Below are 21,660 nucleotides of genomic sequence, written 5' to 3' on the forward strand. Positions count from 1 at the left end.
TCATTATCTCAGGGGCTGAGCGGCGGGGGGGCCCTCCTGCCTGATCCTCCCTGCACGGTATCAGGGCCCCGATAGTGCCAAGAGTGATCACTAACCAAGGGGACACACGAGGCCAAAACAAGAAGACCCCTAGGAGACTACGGCAGCGCCGGACGCTCCCAGAAAGATCGGAGTCAAGCCCGGAGGCACAGGGTGCCGAAAAAAACCGTAGCGCCGGACACCCACTGGAGCGGGATCCCTCTGTGCGACACATAGCGAAACATCATCTTCACCAGTACTACTAAGATTGGGAACAGCTAAGTAACGGGAGACCATGGTGAGACCCACGGGGAGGGCCTCATCGCCACAGACAATATAATACCCCCCCAACACCCCCTTTCTGACATCTGGGCCAACTAAAACCCTGAATTTGATGGGTTTAATCTTAGCGGTTTAGTACTAGACAAATCCTGCTACAACCAATGGATGTCATTATCATAGATTGTGCTGTTACTGAAGTGACCCTATACCACAAAAAGAGAACAATCCTACAGCACGAAGGGGGAAATGGCTGATCTTGCCGCCACCCGACTGTGAACCCCAAAGGTGCTCCATAAAGACTCACAGAAACGGGATAACACACACCTGAAGCAACATGGGGCGACAACGGATAACAGGCACAATATCAGCTCCAACCATAGTGCGACAACCCTCCCCGGAGCCCACCATCTATAAGTCGATGGAGGAGCCTCCAAACTTGGAATCCATGTCCACCAAACTGGACAAAGTCCTAGTGGCAATATAGCACTCTTAAGTGACCATGGAGAGTAAATTAGAAGAATTAGCCACGGACCTCAACGAACTGCGTGATGACCACAGAAAACTAGCGGACAAAGCCAAACAGGGAGAGAGAATGCTCTAAACCATGGAACCACAACTACAGTCACCTCAAGAAGCCATCAAAGAACTGCAAACCAGAGTGAAGGCCTTAGAAACCAATGCAGACGACCTGGAAGGACAATTCCGCCTGAGTAGCATTCGAGTTCTGAATTTACCAGAGGGGGTAGAAGGGATTAAACCTATCTGGTACGTGGAAACATGGATCAAAACCTTCACCCAAGCGCAGGACTTAACTCCGTACTTCTAAGTAGAAAGAGCGCATAGGATCCTGGCCCATAAACCACCTCCAGGGTCATCACCCAGACCATTCTTGCTAAAACTGCTCCATTGCCAAGACAGAGACACCGTGCAACGTGCAGCTAGACAAGCGAGAATGCTCAGAGTTGAGGACAAGCAGATCATGTTATTCCCGGATTACTCCCAAGCCGCTGAGAGACAACGAGCTACGTTCCTCACCGAGAATGGTACCCTACGCCAAAAAAACATACAATACGCACTCTTATTCCCAGCCCACCTCAAGATCATCCATGGTGGGACTACACGCTTCTTTGTGGACCCGACAGAGGCAGGAAACTGGGTGGAGCCGCACCTGGGGGAGTTAGTCGAACGCAGAAACACACAAAATCAACGACCCTCAAGTAGGCAGTGAACAGTGATAGCAGCACAAGCGGATCACTCTAACGCAACTGAGCCAACGATCGGTCCCCACCACCAAAAGCTCCCCCGACCTAGAACAAATCATAGCAGATGCAGGAGAGCCCTACAAGCAGCAGCAGTGACATGACTGACAGGGGAAAGCTCGGACGGAGACAGAGGTCCACACCTCTTCACCTCAGAGGAGGACATCAGTGACGCGCAAACCTCCCGCGATGGCTCGGTCACCCCGCCGTTGGTGACCCCACAGACAGCAGACACACTGATATGATGGCCAAATTGATATCTGTTGGGGCTGGCGAGATGGAAGAAGAGAAGGCCTCCCCAAGACCACATTATCCGACCGACAAACACCTACATGGCGCAGTGAGGTACACCGCGATGGTATCCTGAATAGGGGTGGGCGGAATTTGCGAAATTGCGTTACGCAAATCTCCGCGAAACGGTAAAAAATCTCCGCGAACACGCAGAAATTCCGCGAACACGCGGAATTGCTTGTTCGCAAAGCTTTTTTCCTGTTCACAATTGCTGTTTGCGTGCTCGGGGAGAAATATCTCGCGAACACGCATTTTGGGAACGCGAACAAGCAAAAATTTCGCAAAATCGCGGAAAGCGGACTTTGGAGCAATTTCGCGTTCTCCGCGGAACGCGAAATTTCGCAAATTCCGCAAATTCCGCGAGCGGAACGGAATTTGCCGCCCAGGCCTAATCCTGAACATTCCACAGCGCTATCCAAAACCGGAAAACCGTGAGTAGGAAGGGAGGTAAGGACAACATCAGGCATCTTCAGTTCATCAAGAGGAATCACGTTTCAATTCACGGACCTCCACTGCTGTTGGGAGTAGCTATTACCCATACGCCGGCAACACGTCCAAATTTTAGCCAGGTCCTGAAACTCTTGAATCTCAATTAAAACAACCTGCAATACAGCCCTTCATAGCCTCACGCAAAGTATGACACTATATGTCGCTAACCTTTATAAGGAAGGCCTTCCTTATAAAGGTTAGCGACATATAGTGCTTTTATTTTTGAGTGAACTCGCTGGTCGTGAATAAAGAGGGTGACCTGTAGTGAGTTTTCAACTCAATTTTAATATTGCTTGGAACACTTGTTCTTGGCAATACACTGGGTTTTTCATTCTCTTTCTTTGCCTATGGGGACAGCAAAGTTTCCACTTAAAAATCATTTCTTTTTCTTTGTCTATCCACCTTTCCTTTACTGGACACTATTTTCTATGAGTTGGCAACCAGTGATGACAAAACGTGGGCATACCAGCGAGAACCAGCTGGCAGCCTTCCTGGTGTTGCGTACGTGAGGTGCCTCCTCATCTTTCACTTTTCACGTCTCAACTTTTCTGACTTTTTTGTGAGCTGTGGTGTCATACTTTGCATGAGGCTATGAAGGGCTGTATTGCAGGTTGTTTTAATTGAGATAAGAGTTTCAGGACCTGGCTAAAATTTGGACGTGTTGCCGGCATATGGGAAATAGCTATTCCCAACAGCAGTGGAGGTCCGTGAATTGAAACGTGATTCCTCTTGATGCCAAGCCATTATTTGTGTTGACAGATGTTGAGTGGAGGGCAGCTTGGCATTTTCCCTCTATAGCTCCTAGTTGAAAAGAGATCTTCAATTCATCGTCATGAAGCAGGCAGCCATGGCGTTGGCTCCCAACAAAGAAGCTCAGCCACCCCCTCTAATAACGAACTAGAGACAGTACGAGATGTACAGTTTGGATGTGTTGCCTCAATCAATAGGTCCCTCCAGTTGGGAATGTTTCCCGAAGTTTAGTTTAATGTTCCCCCTTTTCGATCATTTCCCTATAACCCCTACAGGAGCAAACAGACAGAACGATGCAAGCTATGCGGATGGTGGCCACGCTGATGGGGGGTCCCCGAAAGCCCAGTAGAACAATACATAAGCGACCCCTGTCCAGACGACTATTAACATGACCACTAGTATCCCTAACACCGACATGAAACTCATCACATTAAGTGTCCGGGGCACGCACACAGCGAACAAACATAATGCAGTATATGCCTATATAAAGAGAGAGCAGGCACACATTGCCCTCCTACAGGAAACACACCTGACAGTGACTGAAGTATAACGCCTGCGTAAGAAATGGCGGGGTACTATATGTGCCACGGCGTACTCAGCTTTCGCCAGAGGTACCCTGCTCTCGATTCGACCTGGAACTCCCTTCAAGGAGCAGACACGTGTAGTAGATAAGGAGAGACAATATGCTGCGGTAGAGGGACTATTAGAAGAACAGCCCATATTGATAGGGAGTATATACGCCCTCAAAGTAGAACAAGCCCTTTTCTGGAGTCGCCTTACTGGAATGCTAACCCAGCACATGCTGGCCCCGTGGATACTTGGCGGTGATTACAACTGCAACCTGGTCACTAGCTTAGACAGATCCCACCCCCCACCCGCACATTCACCAGCGCATGAACAAATGGACATTTTTAAACATGGGTGACACACAGGGCATTGACAGATGCATGGCGAGCGCGAAACACTACCACCAAACTATGCTCCTGCCACTCCATTCCACATAACCTACAAGTACGCTTAGGTAGATTTCTATGCTCCACCACACTACTCCCAAAAGTACAACACACAGACTATCTTGGAAGGGTGCTCTCAGATCACGATGCATATAGTGACCCTCAGAAGGAAGCCACCTCACCCACCCATACCCACCTGGAAATTGCCGAGAGACTGCCTCAGTGACCGGTGTTCAGGCATGAGCACGTGGAACATATCCAGGAGCACTTCACACTGAACGCAGGCACAGCGGCATCTCAGCTGATCGAATGGGACACATACAAAGTGGTAGCGAGGGGACATTGCATACAGCAAATAGTAGGGGCGCGCAGAACACTAGAGAAGTCATTACAAGCGGCAGAACAAACCTTAGCGGATCTCTCGAAAAAAGCGGACAGTGACGAGGCCTCCTCAGAACAAGTGGCCACTGCCAAAACAAATCACACAGAGACGCTGTGAGACCTCCGCAAATATAATTTCAGGGTGTACGCCTCCAGGGTCCACCGGGAGGACAATCGGGGGGGGGGGAACACTCCTAGCCTGGCTTGCCAAGCAGGTTTCGGAGGTAAAACCAATCACCAAAATAATGGACAAATCTGGAATTCTCCGACATTCACAGCTAGACATTCTGCCTATTTTCCATGACTATTATTCTAGCATTTACCGAGCCCCAGGGCAAGGTGACCATCAAATGACCACTAGATTCCTGCGCCCATTACCCTTGCCCCAAATCCCGCCTGCGGAAAAGAAAACGTTGGAGGCAAGGATTAAGTCCGCGGACGTTTCCCAGGCAATTAGAGCGTTAGTATGAAAAAAGCACCAGGAATGGATGGCTTCCCACTTGAATCTTATAGTACTTTCTTAGCCCAATTGACCCCACACATGGTGACCATGTATAATGACTCACTATATAGAGGCGAACTTCCAAGCTCCCTTAGGGAATCGATCATAGTTACATTCCCAAAACCCCATAGAGACCCAACACTCTCCCCTTCATACAGACCAATTACCCTCCTAAACACAGACTGTAAGATACTGGGCAAAACACTAGCAGAACGGTATGCCCAAATCCTGATGCCATTGATCTACCCAGATCAATGCGGGTTTATCCCACGGTGTCACACATCGCAAAACCTATGTAGACAATTTACAAGACAGGACAAGAGCCCAGTTCCCTAACGCTGCGTGCCTAATACTAGACCTCGAAAAGGCCTGTGATACGCTACTATGGCCGTACTTATTCGAGGTTCTCTGCAAAATTAAAGTAGGACCCACTGTAGTGGAGGCAGCGTTTTACTTACATTGCTATGTTAGCATAAGCGTCTTAGATGTTAGAAACGCCATCTTGCCACTTTTGCTGCTTTTTCACATGACACTGCAGATAGATGTTTTTATTTGAAAACTGCTTGCTTGCCTTTTCTTCACATGAGAACTGTCTGTTGTTCACATCCCTAGACATGCACGGCGACCATGGTCTGAACATTGTGTGCAGAAACAGTCTGAGCCACCAAACAATGTTTGTTTTTGAGCCTTTAATATTGCAGTTTGCATGCATTAGACACTGAGGGCCCGATTCACAGAACTAACTTAAGACAAAATCCTAAACTTACTACTTTTGGTATTCACAGAAGTTAGGATTTTGTCTTAAGTTTGTCTTAAGACAAACTTAAGACACACTTAAGACAAACTTAAGACAGACTTAAGACAGACTTAAGACAGACTTAAGACAAACTTAAGACAAACTTAAGACAGACTTAAGACAGACTTAAGACAGACATAAGACAGACTTAAGACACACTTAATATAAAATCCTAACTTAAGTCTGTCTTAAGTCTGTCTTAAGTCTGTCTTAAGTTTGTCTTAAGTTTGTCTTAAGTCTGTCTTAAGTCTGTCTTAAGTCTGTCTTAAGTTTGTCTTAAGTGTGTCTTAAGTTTGTCTTAAGACAAACTTAAGACAAAATCCTAACTTCTGTGAATACCAAAAGTAGTAAGTTTAGGATTTTATCTTAAGTTAGTTCTGTGAATTGGCCCCACATTCCGGAGAAGAACTTTTCCAGGTGCAGAGAAAGCTGATCCTGTGATGTGATTCACCTAAGCTGATCTTTATGGTATGGGGTTCCCCATTCAAACCTAGAGACCTTCTATTATTATAATAATAATACTAGCTCACTAACGAAGGGTGGGTGGTTGTATTCCACTATCATTTGTAATATGATTTCTCCCTTCATTTTCTATGGTATTGTAACAATGCTGATGGTTTTGATTTTAATCATTTGTCTGCTTATGTTAGCCAACGTACTGCATCTTAGGACACGTAGTTTATAAAATAAACATTTTAAACTTTACTGTGTCTCTGATTACTCTTGTTGTGGACAGATATGAGAATAATAATGAACAGGTATTTCTGATTCCCACAATTCCTGAGAGTACTCTAAAGTCGCATGTTCTCGGTTGTCAAATCATTGGTAGCTTCTATATGGTATGAAGAGCGAATAAGACACTGATGCTGGTCGGATAGGGGTTCTGGGTACTGAGGTGAGTTTTTGGTACACCGCAATTCACTGAGGTCCTGGTTTCCTGCGCATAGTTCTGCGCATGAGCAGAATCCCTGTAACATGGCGCACCTAACGTTTGGTCTTCTGATTTGAAATGCCTTAGTAGTGCTTATATTAGTCCACGACACCCTCACTCTTGTTTCCGGATAGCGGGAGTGACGGTACCTGTTTGTATGATAGGTTCCCTCAAGCTTGTTAATTAAAAAGGTTTTTATATTTCTGAACCCCTGTGCTACTGTAATATCCATTGTTGTTCTTCTCAGTGTCCTTATGACGGTCGATATTGCAGCGCATAGCCGAACACCTCTGTGGCGTTATTTGACGCAGTTTGGGGTGCCGGACGATGGGATGGCCGTTATTTTTGTGGTGAGTGCCGATGCATCATATCCCTACGAGTTGTTTTACTCTTGAGTGACTATGCCGGCAGTGAATGCGGATGATAATACGTTTCACACCTATACTCCCATGCGGATCCCGGCAAATTATACGCCATATAGGACGCAAGAAATTCCTATTTCAGCTTGGCAGCATCGCATTTGGTTTAGTGGCGCCCTTCCCCATACGGTTACACCAGTTCAAATGGGCCCTTTATCAATTCCAGGGGCCACCTGGCCGGTACTGGCCGGATTTACACCTCATCCTCATTATTTGAATGTTGCGGTGGATGAGTTGCGTGTCCTCCATACAGCCCTGAATACTGTATATAGGGCTTTAGTGCAATACTTTTCACGCAACGTGCAGGAGGGGGCACCTGCTGTTGCGGGACAGCCAGCTGGCTAGGCCGGGATTGTCATTAGTCCCGTCATGGTTAATTCGGTAATGGGCAAGCGCCCCCAGAATAAGGACGATTTGCCTTATTGGCTTGCTGAGAAATTTGACCAGCTGGAGGCCGTATTTCCACACTCTACTCCTGTGGAAAAACACAGGATCCTCACCATTAGGTTGCAGAAAGACTTAGTACCGGAGGTGTCCGATTGTGACAACTGGGGTAAGGTTTTTGCAGCGACTTACTCGAAGTGCTTCGGCACCCCATCTATGGCCATGCTTCCCTCTGTCATCAAGTGTGTTCAAGATCAACACGGTCCGGAGGCGGCGGTCGAGTTGGGAATGTGGCTTGTTGGTGTGTTCAACGTAGTTGTCACTCTTATGCTTGGTAACCTCAAGGGAGATGCGGTACACTTTCAAGTGGCTAATGGTTTAGCCCTCGTTGGCGAACTCGATAAGCCCCGAGAATTGCCTAAAATTATTGCGAAGGCTAATAGAACTATTGGCCGCAGTAGTTTAGGGATTAAGCCTACTATTGTCATTCCAGACATACAACAGCAAACTAAGGTGAGTTTGTCTGTTAAAGACGATCGTCCAACTTTTCCTAAACAAAATTGGAGAACAAAGAAACAGGGAAAGCAGCAACAGAAACAGGGGTCTCGTCCTGCGTCGCCGATTCAGGCGACTGGTGAACGCACATATGATTTGCACGACCGCACTAGTATTAGGTCACCTGATAGATTTCAGGTTACTGAACAACGTTCTCCTCGTTCTTCACAGGAAATATCGACCTCACAGTCCGGTGGCAGAGAATGTGGCAAAGGTCGGGGTGCCCAACAAGGACGTGAGCAACCCCGTCAGCCTGGCGGTAAAGGCAAGCAGGACGAATTTGCACGTCAACGTCCCCCGTTTCAGAAGAAGAAAGTTGCTGCGCTAACAGCGAGGTATGCCACAGATAGTGAGAACGCAGCTCCGGAACCTGACATGGGCACTAACACTGCTCGACAGCGCAGCAGAGGTTACAGTAGTGCGGCAAGCACTGCGTCCATATCTGAGGTGACAGCAACTGATACGTTCATAACTGTAGAAACTGCTGATACTAGAGTGGCTCCCCCTGACAGACTATATGACATAGTCCTCTTAATTGAAGGTGACATACAACGTACAATACAAGGGATTTTTTTGGGATAATCTGACCTCTTCCTATGACATTCTCTTAGCGGAGGCGGACTGGCCCCCGGCTTTCATTTTGGATGCTCCAAGGGGGGAGGAGGTAATCCTCCCATCCTTTGCGCACACTGTGTCGAAGGAGCACGCTGAAATGTTTGCCGAAGATTGGGCTAAGGTGCTTGCTCAGGCGTTGTACCATACTCAGGTTGGGTGGGATAAATTGTCTCCAAGCCATGAGATTCCTTTACGGTCTATGCCCCAGCCACAGCCCCAGTATCCCATGTGCCGCGAAGCTAGATCTCACATCGCGGAAATCCTTGACCAATTGGAATATCAGGGTGTTATTGAAATATGTGTGTCACCAATAAATAATCCTTTATTCACTGTAACAAAGCCTGATGGCCGCCTAGTTTTGGATTACTGGCGTTTGAACTCTCATTGTCGGATGTGTGCAGTTCAGAATACCCACAGTTCTGCCCCCATTGATAGTCTCATGAGAAAAAGGTTTAAGACCACACTTGACATATCCAATGGCTTTTACAGCCATAACCTGTCCTCTATTAGTAGTCAGTGGACAGCGTTTACTTCTGGCAGCAAACAAAAACAGTTTAAGAGATTAGCCATGGGCAATAAAAACAGCCCTGGCGTCTTTTCTGCACGTGTTGTCTCTGTTAGAGAGCATTGACCCTGATGCATACTTGTATGTTGATGATATCCATCTCACAGACTACGAGTTATTGCTGCATCTGTGTCGCGTTGATCGCATCATTGTTATGTTTGCAGACTTCAGTTACAAATTCAACTTTGCAAAGTCTCACATTGCAGAGTATACAGTGTTGTTTTTGGGCTACGAGCTCAACAATGAGGGTCGAGGGTTAGTTCCTCACTTTCTGGAGAAGTGCGCATGCTTGCGTGCTCCTACAACACTGAAAAAATTACAGTCTTTGCTGGGCTTTCTGAATTTCGGTCGTACTTACATTCCCGATTATGCCCAGTGTATCAAGCCGCTATATGCCTTAGTACAACCTACTTTTTCCAAATCGAGCTGGCTGCTAGAGCATTCAGCTGTTTTGCAATCTTTGCAGGCTGATCTTCTTACTTCGAAATACTTACTGACACGTGATAACCACACTAACCTGGTAATAAGAATTGTGCCGGGCGCGGTGGGTTTCACTTACTTAACGTTCAATGAGGCCGACACCGTCCCCATTGCCTACAAATCACACCTGTACACTTCGGTTGAACTGCGCTTTTCCACAGTCGAAAAAGTTTTGACTGCAGTGCAGATGGCAATTCTTAAAGAACGAGCGCTGTCGCAAGGGATATGCATGTTGGTGGTTACACCATATCCTGCTCTAGAGGCAGTGACGAAAGTCAGTGTACCTAATTCTAAAGCATTGCATCCAGGTTGGATACAATGGGCCACTTCTTTGACTTCGCCAGATGTCACCTATATCTTTTATGCCTCCTTGCAGACTCAGGAGTACTTGCAGTATGAATTCGTTCATCCGGCTCCTCTGTCTTTGCGCCCGCTTGCAGATTACCATTGTGTCATTTACACTGACGGTTCGGCGCAACCGGCGATGGAATCTAAGCATGCCTATTCAGCAGCCTGCGCAATTGTAGCTGAAGGAGAATTCAAGTCCGATGTTGTGCATACGCAGTCATTTGGTGATTGTACTGCACAGTTGGCGTAGCTCCGTGCTCTGGTACTTGCACTGGAGTTTGCTGATCCACGGGTTATTACTCTTATAGTGAGTGACTCGTTTTACTGTGTTCAGTCTTTTAATGACAATCTATTCTTTTGGACTCAGAATGAATATCGCGATTCCAGAGGTAGCACAATCAAGCATAAAATGCTTTGGGTTTGGGTGGCAGAACTTAAACAGCATCTGCCACTTGTAAATGTAATTCACACTCTTGGTCACCAGCGAATCGGTGTCCATGCTGTCGGCAACAGCTTAGCTGACGAAGCAGCGAAAACAGCAGTGGCGACATATCTAGTAGAAGCAGTTACAAGATCCAAAAGTAAGATTGAGATGACATCTTGGCAGCTATTGCTGCTACATAGAAGGGAAGTAATTACCTGAGAGGTTTCCCTTCTCGGTACTCTTATCATTTAAGTCCTGATAAAGTCCCCTATGTGAGAATTAATGACGTTGGTGACAGATTGATTCCCAACGCGGACTGTAGACCTTCCTTGATAACAGCGGCTCACGAGGGTATGGCCTCTGCCCATGCCGGCGTTTCAGCTACTGTTAGCCTCTTACAACAGCGTTACTGGTGGAGCGGGTTGTATAAACAGACTCGCACTTATGTTCTTGATTGGACATTTGCCAGCAGATTAAACCTTTGACTGCTGCGCGCCCACCACAAACTCAGTTGTATATATCTAATAAACCACTTGGGTGTGTTTATCTAGATCACTGCGGTCCTTTCTCCTCTGATACTGCGTACAAGTATATCTTAGTTGCAGTGGATTCGTGCACACGTTTTCTTTGGGTATGGCCACAAAGGAGTGCTGATGCTCGTACTGTCATCAGGGATTTGCGTGTCTTTGTGGGGATTTTTGCATGTGGTACCTTTCATCCTGACCAGGGCCTTGCGTTCGCCTCTAAGGCGTACAAAGAAGCCATGAGATCTTTGGGGATCCAAGTCAAATTTTCGTCTCCATACCGGCCTGAGGGCAATAGTGTTGTGGAGCGAATGAACCGTGACTTAAAGCAATCCCTGACAGCTAGGGTTTTAGGCACTGGACGGAACTGGTTAGCACATCTGTATAACGTTCAACGTGCACTTAATAATCTCCCTAGAAGGTCTCTGGGTGGGCTGACCCCATACATGATGCTCTTTGGCATAAAAATGTTTGTCCCGGACCTTGGTAGTCTAGACATGGCGGCGTCAGCCGCACCCTTTGACGTAGATGATCACTGTGCTGTATTACAGAGTTGGTGACCTGGTCCGTGAGAACGTGGAGAATAAGAAGGAGTTCGGCCCCTCTTATCGTGCACCGGTTCCAGTGCTTGGCGTGCAGGGTACAAGCACAGTCATTTTACCTCAACTTCCTGGTCGCAAGGATCTCCATTGACAATGTCAAACTACAGCGAGTGGCCGATTCTTCTTAGTATGACTCCAGCGGTATCTTGCCCTGCGATGCTGAGAAATTCTGTTTTGGCTCCGGCTTCTACCACCATGCCTGATATTGCCATCGAGAGGCATACAGTTACTAATCCTTTGTTGCCACCACCGGCTGGTGGTCCACCTGAAGATACTGAGTATGCTTATCCCGCAGATGTATCATTGCCTGTTATACAATCAACCGCAGTTAACCAGTCACGTTTCTCCTTTGACACTAACTCTATGACTTCCAGTGCTCCATTAAACATTTTTATTTTTGCTGTTTGGCTTAAAATACATTTTTTAATTCCCCCTTGGACTTACATTTGGCTGGTGCTCATATGTATTTTTTTGTTTAGGTCCATTGGATTCGTGGTGGTATTTTTTCGTCTTGTAAATGGACACTACCTGAAGGAAAGATCTACAATTAGACTAATTGATGGAACTTTGGCCCCCCACTCCTCATCGCACATCATGAAGAGGGACCAGACTTTTGTGAATATTACAGCCTGGCCTGAGTTAGATGTGTGGGATGCTGTTAAATTTCAAATTCATGGACCCACTGAGGTTATTAATATTCTGAATGTTCTTCGTGTTTCTATGGGTGATGTTGTGAAACAAAACATCCGCTCTGATGATTGGGACGTTCAGGCCATAGAGGCATTATTTTCTGATCTGAAATATTATGCCGCCTTTGATGCTGAAGATTTGTATTTAGACACGGCTAATTGTGGGGAACTGTTTTGCTATCAACATTATGACAATCATTTCCTACATAAGTCCAATAAATTTTGAAATTTTGTAAATTATACGCAATGGAAACATTGACCAACGCCAATGCTAGGCAGCTCCAACACACTGGTGAACAAATTTGCATATGTTTCTGATTTCGGTGTTTCAAAACCTGCCGCCTTTTATTTTAAAGTGGCAGCAGAGTCTGCCTCGAAGGTTAGGCTGACACACACTAAATAGTTGTATTCCAAATCCTTTATGGATGATTTGGCTATCAAGGGTTATGATCTGTGGAAAGCTACTATTGATCTTAAATTTGTTTGGGGTTCTAAGCCATGGCAGGTACGAGGAACTGAGGCTCTGCATCGTGCCTGCCTCATCCCAAACCACGTGTTGTTTTTGAATTCTACTATTTTTCAAGCCACCTGCTTTGGATTGGCTACTTCTAAAAAGCTGAATTCCCCCTCTATTCCTGATCTGGGTGCTTATCCTAATTGGGATAATCATACAGATCTGTCCCTTGATGCGTTGCAGTCATACGTTACTAATACATCCTTCAATATTTCCATATTTTCAATAGATCCGGAAGAATGGTTAACGTGGCAGACGAGCTCAGATTCCTGTCAACATCATTTTCTGGGGCTGCAACCTGGGTATACGCAGGTTTGCGTAGACCCCCGCTTTGAATTTTCTCATTCAGTTACTAACTACTCTGTGGGGAAGTTGTGCCAATCTTGGCTGCGACATTCCACATTGGCATCTGTTAAACTTAATTTATCTAAATTACATGACAAAATAGATTTGAATGATTTTGTTAAGGGTCCTGTAGGTGGCAGGTCTAAAAGATGGGTGTATGCTGTTTATAACAAAGTTTGGAAATTATCGCAAATTGAAGCGGCTTCCAGGTTGAGAGCCATTGATCAAGCCAATTTGGAAAAAGTACTAGCTGTTATCGATAATAGCATTAACACCCTTTCTTCCAGAATTTACACATTAGATGAATACTGTTTCATCTGTTGTTGATATTGTGCAGGATGTTATGTCTGTTTTATATCATGGTCAAAATCAATTACGTTCCATAATGCAGTTTGCATGGACTTTGCAAACGTTAAAGGCTGGGAAAGTCCCCAGGGACTACATGAATACTTCGTCTTTATTCCTTCCTTTTAATCTGACTGCGAAACAACAATTCATGTCCATGAAAGATGCAACATACTCATTAATGCATATTGAAAAGTTAGAACCTTTGCCTTTCTCTGTGGCCGAATTGAACTCCACTGTGTGGCTTATCCACGGGTTAATCACATTACCATTTCCTTTGTTTAAGTTCAATTCATGCATGAAACATTATGCCCTAGGTAGATATGAACCGTTGGGTACTGCTTTCCTGCATGAAGTTTGGTCACTCCCATTTACATACAGATGCATGAGAGACGGCAAAGAAGTTTATTTGAAAGGTGAGGACTGCACTTCCACACCTGATCACTCAGTAGTCTGTAGGAACATCCCATTGCATGGCACGTGCAACGCTCAGGCACCAAATTTAGCATGCATCCTGAAAGGGATTCCAGTGCCAACGATTACACGCTCTTTCACATTGCTAGCTAACGGTAGTTATTTGCTTTTGAATAACGAGGCTTGCTGCGGGATGCTAGTGGGAATTCCCTACATTGTGACTGTATCACAAAGAGTAGTCTGCTGTAAGAATGTCATTTTCCCACCCCCGCATGGGCGGCTGGATGTATCCATCTGGCCCTCCATTCCAACCTTGAAGGCAGAGTTCAACTAGATGAGCAGAATAAGGGCTCTATTGTCTCAAAAAGAAGTCGCTTTGACTTCATCCCGTGAAACATTTGTCCTTCACGTAGCAAACACCCGCACCGAGGTGCATGCACTTTTAAATACTGATCTCCCACTTCATTTCGGTGCCCTGATTCAAACTATATTTAATGCCTCGTCAAAATTGTGGGCTCCGGCCTCGTGACCTCCTTCCAAACTATTTTTGGTGTGATACCGGCATTTGTTCATTCTATTTTTTCCAGCGTCTTTGGCGGGCTCCCGTTGATTCTCGCCCTCACGGCTGGTGTGCTGTTGTTGGTCTGCTTACTGCACAATGGCTGCACAATTTGGGTCACACGACAGCATGTCCCGGCTGCTCCATCTTCGTAACCGGATGCTTGAATATTATGGAACATTACCACTGGCCACCCTGAGCATAACCTATGGATTGTCCTTCCGGTTTTCCTACTTTACATGCGTGCAACCTGTTTTTCATTGCCTAGATTGTCCATTCGAATGGGCTCTGGATTTGTGCTTGTCAAACTCGGTGTCTCCTGCCCCGGATTATGATCGGCTGATGAGTCCCTTAGTGGCTCATGAGTTGGACTGATCTGGTATCAGAATTATGGCCTGTGGAGCGGCACATGGAGTCCTAGGGAATTGGGACATCTGTACAGCAGCGTATGACTTCTTGGCAAGAAGTTATCTTGAAGAACACGCCAGTTGTCCTCTGATTGTGCTAGAGGCCCCAGTTGTCGAGGAACATGTATGTTTGTTTACCTTGTTAGACTGGATGGCAGAAACTCTTACAGAACATTCCAATGACTTCCTCTTGGAAGCTGTCGCTACTTACTGTTCTTACACATTGATGGATTAACTTGGATGTCGTCCAGCTTTCCTTGTATGACCTTCACACTTTTTTTGATTCGGCATTTGGGATCGCTGAGCCTTTGCAAGATGTTACATGGTTTTTTTATTTCCTTTTTACCCTTCGTTTTTTCTTTTTGCGTTTTTTTTTTACCTTTTCGAACTTTCACTCCCATTTATTTGGATTTCCATTACATGCACTTGGTTCCGCACTATCGAACTTGAACTCTGCGTTCCTTTAATTGTATCCCTAATAGTTTGTGGTCCGATCAAGGGAGGGTGTAGTGGAGGCAGCGTTTTACATACATTGCTATATTAGCATAAGCGTCTTAGATGTTAGAAACGCCATCTTGCCACTTTTGCTGCTTTTGCACACGACATTGCAGATAGATGCTATTATTTGAAAACTGCTTCCTTGCCTTTTCTTCACATGAGAACTGTCTGTTGTTCACATCCCTAGACGTGCACGGCGACCTTGGTCTAAACATTGTGTGCAGAAACAGTCTGAGCCACCAAACAATGTATGTTTTTGAGTTCAGGTTGATCGGCCCACGCTCTAGCCATAACACGGACACAGCTGCAAATATCTGAAAGTCGAGAGCCTTTAATATTGCATTTTGCATGCATTAGACACACATTCTGGAGAAGAACTTTTCCAGGCGCAGAGCAAAGCTGATCCTGTGATGTGGTTCACCTAAGCTAATCTTTACGGGATGGGGTTCCCCATTCAAACCTAGAGACCTTCTATTAGTATAATAATACTAGCTCACTAGCGAAGGGAGGGTGGTTGTATTCCACTATCATTTGTAATATGATTTCTCCCTTCATTTTCTATGGTATTGTAACAATGCTGATGGTTTTGATTTTAATCATTTGTCTGCTTATGTTAGCCAAAGTACTGCATCTTAGGACACGTAGTTTATAAAATAAACATTTTAAACTTTACCGTGTCTCTGATTACTCTTGTTGTGGACTGATATGAGAATAATAACAAACAGGTATTTCTGATTCCCACCATTCCTGAGAGTACTCTAAAGTCGCATTTTCTGGGTTGTCTAATCATTGGTATCTTCTATATGGTATGAAGAGCGAATGAGACACTGATGCTGGTCAGATAGGGGTTCTGGGTACTGAGGTGAGTTTTTGGTACACCGCAATTCACTGAGGTCCTGGTTTCCTGCGCCTAGTTCTGTGCATGAGCAGAGTCCCTGCAACACCACACTGATGGCATTCACAAATCTCCTCTACACGAGCCATACTCACGAGTCAGAATAGGTTAATATATCTCTTCTGCGTTTGCAGTAGAAAGGGGAACCAGACAGGGGTGCCCACTATCTCCCCTTCTGTTCACCCTGGCGGTGGAACCCCTGGCGATAATGTATGCGACAAGAGGGCAAGGCATGGGGTATTCCATTGGCAGACACGATACATTGTGTATCGTTATATGCAGACGACATTTTAATTTATGTCCGCGATGCTACCCAAGACCTAACACCTATCTGGTTGACATTAAGGGACTTCGCAGAGGCCTCAGGCTTCAGAGTTAATTGGGAAAAATCCACTATATACCCACTGAGCCCTCACATGGCCCCATTTGAAATACAGGACGGAACTCAGTCACTTGCATGGAATGCCGAGGTGCCCGTATATCTGGGAGTAAGGTTGTACCACTTCCCCGAGGACCTGTATGAAGGGAATCACTGTAGGGTGTTGGCAGGGATTCGATCGGCAGTGGGGTTCTTGAAAACGTTGCCCCTAGCCCCCATAGGATGAGTGGTACTGGCAAAATTGATTATGGTTCCCCGGTTCCTCTACCACTTTACCAAGCTCCCAGTTATACCACCACAAACATTCTTTCAAGAATTAGATACCCTACTCACCGAGTTGATCTGGGGAGGGAGTCAACACAGGGTGGTACTGTCAACACTATACTTACCCATAACTAGAGGGGGATTGGGAGCGCCATCTTTTGAGGCATACTTCCTCGCAGCCCAACTACAGTGGTTGTCATATTGGACAGTGGAGAGCCATACAAGGAAGGCCATTACTGAAGAGGGCCGCAATCATAGGATGCTACTGCCGGGCACCAAGCCCATGCGTACCTGACCTCTGCAGATATCCATAGCCCACACATGTATGATGAGAATACATAGCATGTCCAAGGGAAGACCTCCGTACTCACCCCTACTCCCTCTGGTAGGCTTCCCCAGAAAAGAGAAATACTACACCGCTGGCACCCTCCAAGTCTGGACCAACCTTGCAGTTACGGAAGTAGAGTCCCTGTTTGAGGAAGGCCAACTTAGAACATACGCCCAGATGACCGAATAATATGACCTCCTGCCAGGCCAATTTTTAACACACAGGCAACTCATAGACAGTAGTCGCCACTACTGGAACAGAAACGAAGGAGAAACCCCGACACACCCAGTAATACATACTATTTTACACATGGGAGCAGGACGCCACCAGGTTACGTGGCTCTAAAAAGTCGTACGGAAACTAATACTCCCCTTACTGCAAACATGACGTCAGACGTGGAAAACAGAAATGGGGAGGGTGTTCAATGACAAAGAATGGAACACAGCCCTAGAATACCCCAAAAAAGTCTCCAGGAACACACATTTTCGGAACAGACAGTTCAGCGTCCTCCACAGAGCATACCTCACGGCACACCGTCTCCACCGTTTCTATCCAGACACACACTTCGCATGCCCCTGATGTCAAACCCCTGAGGCAGACTTCAAGCACATGTTCTGGGATTGCCCCACCATTCAAAACTACTGGGACCGAGTCCACCAGACGCTTAGGGTGACGACCAACATCACGAGTATGTCCACATGGGATGCGCCTGCTCTCGGGATCTTCCGCAGGCGGAAGACCGAAAATGTGCAATACCGCTTCATGTCTCTCGCCACCCTCTTAGCGAAAAGGGGAATAGCCGTGCACTGGCGGGCCCCAACAGGACCCCCGGAAGCAGCCTGGATAGGAGCCATGAAAAAATGGGGAAGGGTGGCGGAAGAGGTGCTACGAGAAGAGGAAGTAAAGGGAATCCGTAAGCCTCCTATCTCTTTAGAATGGGCACAATTATTATACACATTCTCGCATGAAACAACTCCGGTAGAGGCACCAGCAGACTCCCAATCTCAGACCCCACCTCTATCTACCACAGGACCGAACGCGGAAGCTCCACGGTAGGACCCACATGCTTTGATCCAATCCTATGCTGACATTACGCCTGGAGTACCCCTCGTCTGTGCCAGGGTACCCCGCTAGAGAGGTTCCACACTCCTGCCCCCCCTCCCACATGCATACCAACAGAGCCCCATATCATTATGCTGCAAAAATGCAATGACACCAACCGCGCTTCGATCCTGTTGGCACATAGTCCGATAGCTCCCTATTGTCCCCCACTGTTTCACCCCTAACGTTGACAGGTCGCATTTTCACATCGGTAGCTATGACTCCGATGACAGTTCGATAGGAACACATTCAGACAAGACTAGACACGATAACACTAGGACAGAATACACAAAAGTGGAATATTCATACATGCCCACCGGTGGCAAACTCAATCAGAACAGGAGACGCTCCCGCTGAAAAGCACAAATCAAGAGGAGGGCTCCTCCCCCAGAGTCTTTCTCTAATGTCTAATGGTTATAATGGTTGTGAATCAGTAACAATATGTATGCTTATGCTTACAATTACTCTGCACCCAATTGTAATTGTGTGTCACTACATTGTAATAATGTAAAGATGTCAATTAGTAATAAGAAATGTACAATCCCAATAAACAAATTTTAAAGAAAAAAAATCAGAGCAGCTGTTCAACCAAACATGAATTTCTTTAACTTGGTCTTCACTGCCTTGCCAGCTAAGTAGTACATCGTCAATGTACCGACGCCAAAGATCGATACACTGACTGTAGGGATTCTGTTCACTTAGGACATGAGTCCTGTCTTGTAAATACACTGTTTATTCATCTCACCATTATATGTGTATATTGATCCCCCACACGGGATTTGTCAATGTATATATTGATGTAATGTAGTCTAATGTATTCGTATTATGTTGTTCACATGTGGTTTATAGTAATCTTGACATTAGAACCTGCACCCGGGTTATATGTTCCAACGGTTCATATTGTACCTTATATACACTTACGGTTCTAATTGCAATAATGGTTCAGTAATCTCATACATTCAATGGGCCCTTGCCGGTATTGCAAAACTTTCTGTCCTCTGTAAACACATTGTTTGTCCTTTATTGTATTTCATTATTTTAATCTATTGAATTATGTAATGATGCTCATTCGTTGGAATTCACTGAGACAGCACCAGTGGCTGTAAATCAATGCCTCAGTATGACACGCTAATCATTATTGGCCACACTCTGGGAATAAAGTCTTTCACTCATTGCTCAGATGCAGTGTCTCTGCCTCCTTCTTAGTCACTGCCCACACCGCGATGTAGTAATTCTCCTGCGGCAGCGATGCCTATTGGCTACCACCGTGTTGGAGTAAAGAAGTCAGAAGTTATATTCCATCGAGACCAGGTAATTATTCTTGAAACATGCTTGACCTAGGAGCACTACCATGGAGGGAGGGACGGATCGCTTACTACGATTCCTTTCTTTTCATGTAGATTGAATTAGCTGTGTTGGTTTGCCGTAATTGACAGTCGGATTGCCGAAGTTAACTGTGTGTCCTGAATTGTGGGCCATACGATACGACAATGGTTGGATTGTACTAGCGCCACCTTCTTCAATCCCTGGAAGAGTTTACGTTATCTTTCCGGTTATGTTGGCATACCCCTGCCCATATTCAGCGCAGTTTTCATATACCCCCATTGAATTTTGGCTACAATTGTCATTACTGTATTTCAGGTACTGTTGTCACTATTACTGGACCCATTCAGTGTGGATTTATTTTACAAAGTGGGTTCCAATCCCATCCCTTGTTGTGCAGAATAATTTTTGGTAACTACTCTAGGAATCTGTACTAAGTGTTATTGTTTTTATTTTGTAGGGTCACTTCACTCCTTCCCTATCCTGAGGAAGATCCGCATGGCCGAGGCATTAATTTCCCTCTTCGGCCAATAGTCGGATTGAAACGTCAACGCTATCCCCTTCACGCACCTGGACCATCTTTCACACTACCCTTGTCCGTGTCAAAGAACAATTTATTTTGGTTTTCAAAAATATAATTTACAAATGACTGCTTTTTAATATGGCCAGGTTGCATTGAACTGTATATCGAATATCAGTTTCTGTACATTTATGTAAATACATTCTCCTCATCCTCTGTTTGACAAACTTCGAGTCCTCTTGACAATTTTTTTTTGTTGAGCAACCCTTTACACTCGTTCCTTCAATTCATCTTTCCTTTATGGCCCTTGGAGGTTTGTTTAACCTCAGTCCTTATAATAAATACATGGTAAAAAATAATTATTGTTGTGCTGCACTTCATGTTTCTGGTAAAGAAATTTACAATTGATATACTTTTGTGAGCTGACAAGTTGCGAACTCTTAATAGGTTTAATGATCATCACCTTTAATTTGCTAATTTCTAATTGATTGGTCTTAGACCATTGTTTTTTGTAACAGCCATGATATCCGTTGCTGCCTTGCTGAGAGACATGAGCTTGGACTTAGTTTGGGGTGGTGCCGTTGATGTGGGGGTGCTGCTCCCGGTTTACTCCCCGGAGCCCAGTTTGGCAGGCACATGTATCCCAAAAAAGGTTTTTGTCTGGATGCCAGTGGTGGCAATCTGCTTCTTATTCTCCTCCTCACTGGCCACTTTCTTGGCGGCACCTTTCTTTGGGGCCATTTTGAAGCCAACAATGACTGGAAATGCACTTTGCACTACAGCAATGACAGCCCATGATGCCCATCACGGTGAAGCTACATCAAGGACCATACATGACACCCAACTGGCTCTTCGCACTACAGCAATGACCACAAACATCACCAGTCTGCTCTTCACATTGCAATGACGACCATCTGCGATACATAGCTTCCTCCTCATGTGCCTCCTCGAACACAAAAGGAACTCTTCGCACTGGACTTAGAAGGTAACATCTCAGCTGGACTAACCTGGTCACTGTATCCGACCAGCACCCTTACATGGTCGGCTTAAAACTGTACTTTCCCATTGTCTAGCATGACAAGATGACCATGAGTGGTGCTTTGTGGTGCTATTTTCACTAAAAAGTTTACATTTAAATATCCCCAGTTCTTTCGATATTTGTTATTCTTGTATCAGTTATTAAAATGTACTGTATTATTCTAAATTGGTTTCAGATTTTTCATGTGTTGTATTTTCACTTTATTACTGTTTGTGTGGTGCATAAGTACTACACCTGTAAGTTAAGCTTGACTGCGTTGTACAAAGCTGCCAGAGGATTAAGCACAGTTTATTTTTTAGTTTTATATAGTGCAAACTAGACCCAAAGTATCAGAGCGCTTTGCATGACCACCAGTTACGTTACAGACGGACACATTAATTTGTTGTAAGGCATGGAAGATTACGTTATTTGCCCAGAATCACAGGATGTTGAGCGTCCCTTCCGAGTCCCGAACCCGGTTCCTCCAGCATTG

The sequence above is a fragment of the Triturus cristatus genome, chromosome 5_2, assembly GCF_964204655.1.
Source record: "Triturus cristatus chromosome 5_2, aTriCri1.1, whole genome shotgun sequence".
Taxonomy (NCBI): Eukaryota; Metazoa; Chordata; class Amphibia; order Caudata; family Salamandridae; genus Triturus; species Triturus cristatus.